The following is a 12,592-nucleotide window of genomic DNA, read 5'->3' on the forward strand; positions in this document are numbered from 1 at the left end:
AGGGAAACACAACCGTATTCTTTCAAGGATAAAGGCAAGCCAAACATCTGCACAAAAAGTGTATGCTGTTGGCCGCCCATGTCATTTAGTCCATTTGATGGCTGAACATCCAGCAAAAATGCTATCAGTAAATGTGGAAGACTTTTATTATTGACGTGTATTGCCACTTCCAAAAGAGTGCAAAAAGAGTGGCTACTCTTCAGGATTACATGTCATTTTGTAACACGGGAGTACGGAAAATTGTGAATCATGTTAAGACACGTTGGTGTGGATCCATGTGGATTAGCATATATTGGCCAAACAAGCAGACCAATTAAAACACGAGCTATACGAAATTTTCAACCTACAGCAGAAGAAGAAAAAAATAAAAATAAATTAACTAAACATGCTAAATCCGAAACTACACCAGCTAAACATTTTTTTGAAAAACAACATAGTTTCACAATTACGATGGCAAATCTTGAAAAGGGTTGAGGTTAGCAGTGGACAAAATTTAAAAGAAAAACTTTTACAACATGAAAGTTACTGGATTTGGTTGTTACAAACACAAATGCCAAGGGGTCTAAATGAAGAGTTCAATTTATCCTGCTACCTATAACTTTGGCAACAATCACTATGTTTGTTACAAATGTCTCAATGTTGCAGGAGGAAAGGCCAGGGAGTGCATACGAATTTCACTTTGACCGACACGTTGGTTGTCATTGGAAAAAGCAGTGGAACAGACACTGTTCACATGGAATGCACTTAAGTCCTATATCATCAGCACATTTGAGGAAGAACAAAGTGTTCATCTCGGTGCCAGAGAGAAAAGGATTCTCCAGACAATACAAGACCCCATTTCCAAGTTATACTTTTTATTTTTGCACTCTGTATTTCCAGTATTCAATACATTTAATGTACTTCTGCAAACAGAAGCTCCGATGGTTCAAGTCTTGCATCCAGCAATGCAGACATTATATAGGGACCTGTTAGTGAGATTTGTGAAACCATCAATTATTGCTGGGGTACAGGACATAACTGACATCAATTATCATGATACAGCACTACATCTACCAGCAAATGAAATTATGCTTGGTTTTGAAACCAGGAATTATGCAAGGAGAGAGAATCTGATTGACATGCCCAGGTTCAAATCATTTGTCAAGGAAGCTGTGAATGTTTTTTTGCAAGGACCTTGACTACATGAAAAAGGCAATGCCTCTGGAGGACCAGGTTCTTTAAAATATCTCCTTCTTAAATCCCAACACACGATTGTCCTCTACCATAGAGGAACTGCAGACGCTAATATCAAGATTCCCGAACATAGTCAGCTCCCAGGACATGGACAGGTTGTTCAAAGAATTTAGGGAGTATCAAACCAGCAGTCTTCCAGCATTTCCGATTAAGCGAATAGATGAATTCTGGCAGAAATTATCCCTTATCCAAAATCCTGTGACTGGCCAGCCTCAGTAGAGAATCCTTTGTAAACTTGCAAAGTTTATATGTCTGATTCCTCATAGCAATGCTACATGTGAGAGGTTATTTAGCACTGTCCGAAAAATAACTGACCAACGAAGTTCCTTGGGGAACAATCCAATAACCCAACAACTACTGTAAGAAATACATTATGTGCGATTCTTGTTTCCAAAATTAATCTGTTCTCCCAAACAAAGTGTCACCAGTGGCAGCCTTCCCCTCGCCTAATGAAAAGTGCTAAATCAGCCACTTACATCAGTTTGTCCAGTCGTAGACAGCCTTCCTCTTCATCTAGGTTAGATCTATCAGCGGCTGCTAGTAATGAAAGTGTAGCTGGGCCTAGTAGTGAAGCAGTGACTGCTCTCGGAGAATCCACATCTAGCAGAGAACCATCCTCTGCTGCTGTTGGGGGGACTTCAGCTGTATCCAGCAAGGACCCATCCATTAGTGTTGTAAGTGAACCTTCAGCTGGCTCTAGCAGTGAACAATCCGCTGCTGTTGTTATGGAACCTGGGTCCAGCAAGGAACCATCTGCTGCTAGTGCTGCTGCCACCATGCTTAAGCAAGCTAAACTTCAGTTTAGAAACAAACCAGTGTCCACAGAAAAGAAGTCTACAGGTGGATCTAAAAATCAAAAAACACCAGCTAACCTTTCTAAGGAATCTGTAGCTGAGACTGCCAGTGAAGCAGATGAATATTATTGACAGAATACTCTGAAGAGACATTGCATTAAACACATTATGTTAACATTTAAACTGTTATGATATTTATAAACACTATTTAAAGTTTAATCATAACTGAGTTAGTGTCATTTATAATTTTTTAATGTAATTAGGGGAGCACTTACTGAGCAGGGTTATTGGTGGAGGTAGAGGGTGTCTGTCATGAAGAGCTGGCACCACAATGTGCCATTAAATGCTGAGAGCCAGCAATGCTTCTGCCACACACTGTCATTGAATAATGGGGGCCACTTTAAAAATGCTAGTGCACACTGTGTCTGCCATGCCAACCAAGGGAAAGGGGTGTGTTTTGTAAAATGGGCGTGCCTTGGGGGGTGGCCATCAAGTGGGCATGGCCAAAAACACTTGTTCTAAAATGTTGGGAGGTATGCTGCATTACCATTTCAGACAAAATATTGCCCCCCAAATCTGTACCTGTGCAAGCCAGCAGCCAAAATATTGCCCCATATCTGTGTCTGTGCTAGCCAACCCAAAGATGTTCTAGTGAACTGAAAAGCACCAGCACTGGCTCTCTCAGGCCATTGCTACTCACGTTAAGGAGAGTTGAATGGGAGGTTTTCGGGTGCTTCTCCACCAGCTATAATATACCAGTGGAAAAAAGAACAGGGAGATGGTTAAGCTGTACATCATACACTTATGCATATTACATTTCTACTCTACTTATGTTTAGTTGGTCTATTATTGCTTTTGCACCCTGAAACCCATAGATACAAGTGACATTCTTGCTTTATAACATTCCAGGGTACATTTAAACTTGTCTGCCTTTGGATTACAAAGTGGCACTGGCATTTCTAATCAACTACAAGTTAGTCATTTCATATAAAATTCAATTGGTGGAATTTTGTGAAGAAATACACATATGTAGAAACACATCCATAAGGGTTTCTTCACTACAAACAAAGTAGGGATAGGGTAACAGATATTTCTACAAAGTGCTTTATAGCCATTATTAAATATGTATCCATAGGCAAGCAAGCCTTTAGGAGTGACTTCAGGGAATACATTTTCAGTTTGTTAAAACATGTTCAAAAGTCTCCAGTTTTAATGCTCACAGAAACATAATCCTGCTTGACTTGTCAGAGATATAAATTATAAAAAAGAAACACATATAGTAATAAGTACAGGTAAGGGATTCTGTATCCAGAAAGCTCTGGATTATGGAAAGGCAGTATCCCATAGCTTCCATTTTATCGAAACAATCCAAATTTTTATAAATAATTTCATTTTTCTTTGTAATAATAAAACAGTGTCTTGTACTTGACCCAAACTAAGATGCAATTAATCCTTAATGGAATCAAAACCAGGTTTATTTAATGTTTAAATGATTTTTTAGTAAACTAAAGGTATGAAAATCCAAATTACAGAAAGATCCATTATCTGAAAACCCCAGGTCCTGAGCATTCTGGATAATAGGTCCCATACCTGTACATAAAGATTTATTTTTAATCAGCATTGTGTTTTTAGGCATCTTTCTCAATTAGATTGCAGCTTATCCTTGACATCAGGGTTCGGAAAAGATATATTTTTAGCCACCTCGTCTTATCACTGGAACAGTGAAACAGGGGAAATTATGTCTTGGCTACCTGAGAGAGCACAGCTTAACACACCAGGCATATCATGGGCTTCTGATCACCAATCCAGTCAGGAGTGGTTAGAAATTGACCTAGGAGAAAAAAAAAAAAATTGGTAAGTCAGCACATTTTAGAGGCCCAGAAGTAGCCTACCAGTGCTACACAATCCTGCTGCTAATGAAAGTATAACAAAAGCTTGGACCTCACCAGAGGAAACATTGCTTAGGTTATTAAAGGAACAGTAACACCAAAAAAAGTAGTGTTTTAAAGTAATGAAAATATCATGTAGTGTTGCCCTGCACTGGTAAAACTCGTCTGTTTGCTTCAGAAACACTACTATAGTTGCTGTAAAGCAAAGGCTATATGGCACAGAACAAATAATGCATAACAGATAACATTATGTTCTACAGAGCTTATCTGCTATTGGTTGTGTAACTGGAGTTAGCAAAGTTCCCTTACCCTGACAAAACAGGCAGGGACCCACAGGACATACAGCGCACTCCAACACAGTTATAGCGGTAAGATTGGGAAAAATCATGCTCCTAGCACCAAACGCGGGGTAGCAACCCCCAGTTACAAGATGGCACCGCCACTCCATTAGCACAGAGGACCAGTGTGCACCACAGCTCCTAATCAAGTGTAGGCCCAATGCAAGCCCATAGACACCACAGCTGCACAAAAACTGGGCAGATATGCTAGGGAACCCCTGGACATCCCAACATCTTGGGAGAGTGACTGTCCTAGTCAGGGCCACCTTCAGAAATCATGGGGCCCTGAACGGCAACATTTCCTGCCCACCCCCAAGCTTCACCCCATATCTTGCCCACCCCACACAGACAGAGCTAAAACATGAAACCCCCTAAGTTATAAAAAGCCATTGGTGGCCACTCCCCCCCCACACACACATGTTATAAAAAGTCATTGGTGATCAGGTCCCCCCTGCAAGTAGAAAAAAAAAACTGATGGCATGGGCCCCCCACAAGTTATCAAAATCCACTGGTGGACCCTCCTTTAAGTTTAAAACAGGCCCCCCCAAAATGTAAAAAATTTGCTTGCCAGAGCTAAGGGGGGCCCTGGCCATGCTTCACTTACTTGTTCAGCCGGGCCCTCCTGCTGTCAGCGTGCAGCAAGCATCAGAAGAGAAGACTTGAAATCCCATACGTGCATGATTTTTATACTATTCAGTTCTCTGTATCCTCATTGGTTGATTAAGTTTATGTCCCGGTAAAGCTGCATTGAAATTGGATAGGCTGGAGGGGAAGATCCTATTTCACCTATTCAATCCCTGTACAGTTTTACCGGGACTTAAACTTAATCAACCAATGAGGATACAGAAAACTGAAAAGGAGACTGATCATACATGCACCGGAGCTCCTGTGCTCTTTTCTTAAGATTTCAGCATGCTGACAGCAGGAAGGCCCGGCTAATAAAGTAAGTGAAGCATGGGACAACTGTCCCCCTGTGCCCCCCTGATGATGGCCCTGGTCCTAGCCCATTTATGGTGTCTCCATATGACTCCTCTGTACTTTCACCAGCCAGTGACACACAGCAACAACCACCCCAGCCCACCCTGGCAAGCTAATTACACTGAGTAACAACAACCATGTCATTACCATATGATTGAAAAAAAGAAATGATGAACTAAAATCTGATTTTGCCCTGCTTAAATATGACATACAGAAGATAAGGGAACATACTACAGAAGCAGGGCGGCAAATCAGCAACATGGAGGACACGGTAACTCCTATACCAAACAATATTTCTGAAATGATGCAAAAATACAAGGCGGACCATTTGGAAAACAGACTATGTAGGAACAATATTAGATTGGTGGGTCTACCAGAAAGAGCAGAGGGCAACTCTCCTGAAATGGCTCAGGGATAAGCTGGGCAGAAATACCTTTTCATCCACATTCATAGTGGAGCGCGGACACATCATTTCTGCCCGACCACCTCCACCTGGAGCCCCACCACGCCAGATTATAGCATCTCCTGAACTACAGGGATCGGGACAATGTGCTGGCTGAGGCTTGTAAAAAACAAGAAATAATGCATTAGAATGCAAAAGTATCTATCTACCCCGATTTTTCAATAGAGGTCTGCAAACAATGTCAGAGATTCACAGAGGTCAAAAAATGACTGTGCCTGCAAAACATACGCCATGATGTTCCTAGCCAAACTGAGGGTTCAAGAAAAAGACCAATCACATTTCTTCACAAGACCAGAAGAAGCCATAGCATGGCTGGAAGCCAGAACCGGGAGATCCCCACCTCACTAGATGCAGGACCCCTTACACGGAACCCTGTGGGAACCCACACCCGGCGAAGGCCTTCACCATACAAGCTCGGAACACTTGATTGTTAGCATGGGTTTTTCATTTTCTTGTCCTGTTGGTTCTGAGGACCACCACCAACTACAAGTTATGGGTGTAAATCAGCTACCACAGTTGGGGTTTGTAGTGGATAGGGTGGGCAATGGTACTGTTTTGATGTTTACCTTTCCCTTTTTCTTCAACAATCCACTATAATTAAAGGGATACTGTCATGGGAAAAAAATGTTTTTTCAACATGCATCCGTTAATAGCGCTGAAATCCGATTCTCAAAAAAGCAAACAGATTTTTTTTATATTTAGTTTTGAAATCTGACATGGAGCTAGACATACAGTCAATTTCACAGATGCCCGCAGTCATGTGACTTGTGCTCTTATAAACTTCAGTCACTCTTTACTGATATACTGCAAGTTGGGGTGATAACACACCCTCCCCCCCAGCAGCCTAACAACAGAACAATGGGAAGATAACCAGATATCAGCTCCCTAATACAAAATAACAGCTCCCTGGTAGATATAATAAAAAGCCAAGTCCCACTACGACACATTCAGTTACATTGAGTAGGAGAAACAACAATCTGCCAGAAAACAGTTCCATCCTAAAGTGCTGGCTCTTTCTGAAGGCACATGCCCAGGTAAAGTGACCTGAGATGGCTGCCTACACACTAATATTACAGCTATAAAAAAAAATACACTTGCTGGTTCAGGAATTAAATTTTATATTGTAGAGTGAATTATTTGCAGTGTAAACAGTATAATGTAGAAACAAAAACAACATCATAACAATCATGACAGAATCCATTTAACAATGTTATAAATGATATGCACAGTGCAGCCATAAGGGTAACTATGCAATAATTCTGCTTTAAGGGTACACAGATAGTTCAACATACCTCACATCAATGCAATTGCTAGTTTAAAGGTTCTCTCATGGAATGTCAGAGGCCTAGGGAGTGCAATTAAGAGAGGCCTGGTATTTCAGTTCCTCAAGCAATATAACCCTCAAATTGTTCTCCTACAGGAGACTCATCTTGATTGTAGTAAACTGCTAGCTCTTAAGAAAAGATGGATGTCCACAGCATACCATGCTTACTTTAAGAGGTGTATCGATTTTGATTAGCAGAAACTACTCATTTAACCTGGTACACCTGATAACAGACCCAGAGGGCAGATTTATAACATACAAGCCCAGATAAGGGGGTCATTTATAACATGTATACTGTATATACCTTCACCATTCTCAAATTTGATATTATACACTGTTATGAACAAAATGACCAGCCTCCCGGCTGCTCCCCTTATTATGGGCGACTTCAACGCAGTTCTAAGTGAAACCTGAGACACTCCCTACACCAGCCCGCTCTGATGGCTCTTTCCTCAGGTAGCTTGAAACATTTGGTTGATCGGACCTATGACGTATTAGATACCCTAATGCCACTCAATACACCTGCTACAATCAAGCACGCATGACTCTTTCTCATATCGATATGGCACTGGGCTCCCCAGAGGTAAACCGAGGGGTAGGAGGTAACAACAACTAACTAGAGGTATATATGACCATTCACCAATTCTGGTTAACATACAACTAAATTACCACTCCTTTAACAAAGTGTGGTGACTTAGTCGATACTGGATTAATCACACAAACTGTTTTCCCCTATAGAAAATAATATAACAGATTTTCTTCGTATTAATGATCAGACAGCGGAAAGCCCTATGGTATGGGTCACCCTAAAAGCATACACAAGGTGGAATAAATCTCCAATATTAAGGTTCTCAATGCCCAATACTCAGCAGATATATCTATGCTATCGGTGACCAATAATAAAAATGTATATATTAAGAATAGGGATGCACTGAATCCAGGATTCGGTTTGAGATTTGGCCAGGATTCTGCCTTTTTCAGCAGGATTCTACCGAATCCTTCTGCCCAGCCGAACCGAATCTGAATCCTAATTTGCATATACAAAGGAAATCACGTGGCTTTTTGTCACAAAACAAGGAAGTAAAAAATGTTTTCCCCTTTCCACCCCTAATTTGCATATGCAAATTAGGATTCGGTTCAGTATTTGGCCGAATCTTTTGCAAAGGATTTGGGGGTTCTGCCCAATCCAAAATAGAGGATTCGGTGCATCCCTAATTAAGAATTCAAACGAGAATACCCATATGACTTGGTTAAACCCTCTTGACGCCCCTGAAGATTACAAATTGGACTCCCCCATATATACCCAAGAAGTGGCGGATGCCATAAACTCCTGCCCATCAGGGAAAACCCAAGGGTTGAATGGATTACCAATGCAATGGTTGTCCAAAATGTTCAGTGCAATTTACAAAGGTTCTTCCCTGCCTCTCTTACAATAAATTGCTAATAAATCTTATACTGAAACTTGGGAAAGACCCTACACAGTGTACAGCATACAGACCAATATCCCTTATAAACTGTGGCACAAAAATATTACTGGCTAGATGTCTCTCCCGTGTTCTCCCTACTATTATTGCCCCAGACCAATCTGGGTTTGTCCTAGGCAGATCCATGGACATAAACTTAAGGGTAAGGTCACACTTGGCGTTTTGGGTAGATTTGGTCGCCTGGCGACTAATCACATTGTCTTTGCGGCAACCAATCTCCCCAAACGCCTTCCCTCACTCTGCGCTGGCTAAAATTAAAAGTCACCGGCACTAATCACACGCAGCGATTTGCCAGGCAACCAAATTTCCCCAAAACGCCCAGTGTGACCTTACCCTAAGACATCTATTTACAAATATATCTATCACACATGATAACCCTGGGGAAAGAGTCATAGTGGGTCTGGATAATGAGAAGGCCTTGAATGGACCTATCTTTGGACAACACCTAGAACTGGGAACAAACTTAAAGTGGACTAAAGCCTTGTATATAATACCACAAGCATGTATTAAAACCAATCTCAACTTTTCAACAAACTTCTCTCTAAAACAGGGAACACGACAGGGGTGCCCATTGCCTCCTATTCTGTTTGCCATAGCTATGGAGCACCTAGCCTGTTTAATTAGACAGTGGCCTATTATAAATGGTTTCACTCGAACACGATTTCTAATTTAAAATTACGTTGCTTTATTCATACCTTTAAAATTTGTAAGCTAAGGTACAGTGCATGATGTTCACCACTGACGCGTTTCATGCCCTATGGCACTTCCTCAGAGTGTGAGGAAGTGCCATAGGGCATGAAACGCGTCAGTGGTGAACATCATGCACTGTACCTTAGCTTACAAATTTTAAAGGTATGAATAAAGCAACGTAATTTTAAATTAGAAATCGTGTTCGAGTGAATCCGTTAAGTGTTGTGTTATAGAAGAGAGTTCTCAGGCCAGGAACCCGGATTCAGAGACACGTGAAGTCTGGAACCAATCAGAGATCCCACACACTGAAGTAAAAGTCTATTATAAATGGTCTCTGCATTGGCACTCAAGTAGGCAAAATATCCTTATTCACGGACAACACACTCCTTTACCTAGCAAATCTAATATCAGACCTTGAAGCAGCCCTACAAATCATAAATACTCATACTCTCTACTCAGGCCTAAAAATCAATTGGGCAAAACTACACACTGAGGACTTGCAGTGGGCCTCATTTAAATATCTGGGTATCATTATACACAAGGTCCTTAAACAATTTAGCGACCTAAATCTTTATCCCCTACTAAAGGAACTTGTAAAATAAAATTAAATGTGGGCTAGATTACCCCTATCCTTAATAGGGTTTTTTAACCTCTTCAAAATTACAATGTTCTTGAAATTTACATATATTTTTTGCAAACACCCATCAAAATTCCTGAAAAATATTTCTTAAAACAGAAAAGCCTCACTTCACAATTATACTGGGGGCTTCAACTCCAAGAGTCACTGCAATTACAACTCCCTGCAAATTACAACTCCCTGCAGATAGCGGGGCCTCGCCGCCCCAAATATGTTCATGTACTATTTGGCTGCCAGACTCAACGTAGCCTGGTGGTGGGCATCCCCATCTCAGGACAACCGAGCTATTATACCGGAGCCCATATAATGGGCTATTATGAGGAATTAAAAAACCTCTTGTATAGGGGATGTAAATACACATCCAAAACGATCCCCTTGATGCAGGAGGTGAGGCAATCTTAGCAGACAGCCCCCACTTATTCCCTAGACCTACCAACCACCTCTCTCTTACACCCCATTTTGGCACAACCCAAATATCTCACACCTGCAGAATATCCCAGACCCCCAACTTTGGGCCAGGTACAACATTAAATACTGTATATCAAAGATGTCTGCGAGAGTAACTCAATATCTGACTTTCAGAGCCTAAAGTGGAAATTCCAAGATCGTACTTCACTTAGTAAATGTGCCCAATGATGTGGTCTTGTTCGGAACTAAGAATTTTTTGGGTATACATATTGGATTATATCACGAATGTAATAGGGATTAATATACAACCAGATCCTCTGGTAATGCTACTGAACCAGGTCTCCACTGTGACCCACACCCGAGCAGCCAGGACACTGTTTGCTATAATTTTAACTATAGCAAAGAAATGTATTGTAATGCACTGAAAAGCAGGTAACCCCTTATCACTATCACTACGGAAGAACCTGGTCAAGCAGGCAATCCTGCTATACAAACTCATTTATGCAAGACGGGGTTGCCCGGATAAACATGGTAAAGTGTGGGACTCTTGGTTAAAGATATGATTGTGTATCTAATACAAAATACTTTGCACAGAGCAAACTAAAGGTCTGATCAGAACTTCATAACCAATATGATGCAAGAAAGATGATAATCTGTCACTAGTCTTCCCTAACACCAATTATGACCCCCCTAGTATCTTCCCTGTTTAACTAAAAGGAAACAGATAAAGGTAGGCCGAAATCAAATCACGTAGTTTTCTATTTGCGGCCCTACCTCTTGAACAAACATACATCACATTACACAAGTTTGATTGGGTAACAGATAAACTTTATTGCAAATGTAACGTCATAGTGTATCAACCTACTACAAAATGCAATGTAAAACTCATACTTTGAATGTGTATGTTTATTCATGTACTCCTGAACTGAATTGTTAAAAAAAAGAGGATTTGGCTAACTGTGTGCATACAAATACTCTTATCATCTGCCTGTATATATGGCTGGTTGTTGTCATATTGATTTCCTTACCAAATGTATCCCTTTGTGTTTAATAATAATAATAATTAATATCATTCATTTCTGCAATGAAAAGGTCAAATTGAGATGTCTCACTCAAAACATGTAAATAGTATCTATCAAATATTCCCTTTAGATCTCCCTTTAGTCATTTTAGGCAAAGTAAGCAGGCATAAATTAAAATGTGTTCTGTATATACTGTAAATGAGAATTGCGACAGAATTTGTTTAACTTGGGTGTAATTTTTTTTTTCCTTCCATTCCCTTTCTCATCAGGGTTTGTGCAAGGAGAAACAATGAGCTCTTCCTCAGTATGACCTTGTCTGCAGCATAGGTTTCATGGCACTTTTAGCATATGCTTCACAATTACAAAAAAACAGTATGGATGGCCTATCTGTTGAAATGGAAAGTGCCTGCAACCTCAAACCAAATCAGGCAGATTTCAGATTAAATTAAGATACAAATCACTCGTTCGAGCTAATGAGTTAATTATAGGGAAACTTTCATCCCCAAATCTTTGGTGTGCATTTTACTACACAGGTTATAAAATATCTAGAAAGCTCAAAAATGCACCATTGCCATTTCCCAGTGTCCTATTTAAGATTTTTATTTTTTCTAAAATAATTAGACAGTACCTTGTCCTTGATTGATAACTAAGCAAATATAAATCGATAACGATGGCAAACTCAGTCCTATTGTTTTTTCTTTTCAATAATTTTTAATTTTGGTTTATATAGAAAGAACAACTTGTAGAGTAGAAAATCGTTCCTGATTTGCTCAGATGGAGGGTTCGATGAAGAAAGGAAATACATTGAGGAGTAAAAATAACATTTTAACGGCTTAGTATATATATATATATATATATATATATATATATATATATATATATCTATATATATATATATATATATATATATAAATAAAACAATACTACAATACTAATTTATACTAAATGACGTTCACTCTTGGACGATGCCTGCAAGGTCCTTTGGATACTACCGAAATTACTTTAGGAAGCTTGCAGTCCTGAGAAAAAGCGACACAGTATAAGCAGGAATAACTATATAGACAATAATATCCTGTATTACCAAAGTGCATTTTAGAGCAGACAAATCTATGTGGTTTCTGCAGTCAGGAAGGAATATGTTTTTTTGAAGAATATTTGAAGAAATACATTTTCTAGACTACTGGTCTGTTTTGAATGCAGCCTCCTGATATTTCTCACTTTGCATTTTCTTATAGACATTGTGACCACAGGATTCACATTACTGAACTTCTGTTATAAAATATCTTATATCATCAGCTTTAGAAGGGATGGATCTAAATGGAAGCTTTATAA

The sequence above is a fragment of the Xenopus laevis genome, chromosome 5L (genome assembly GCF_017654675.1).
Source record: "Xenopus laevis strain J_2021 chromosome 5L, Xenopus_laevis_v10.1, whole genome shotgun sequence".
Classification (NCBI taxonomy): domain Eukaryota; kingdom Metazoa; phylum Chordata; class Amphibia; order Anura; family Pipidae; genus Xenopus; species Xenopus laevis.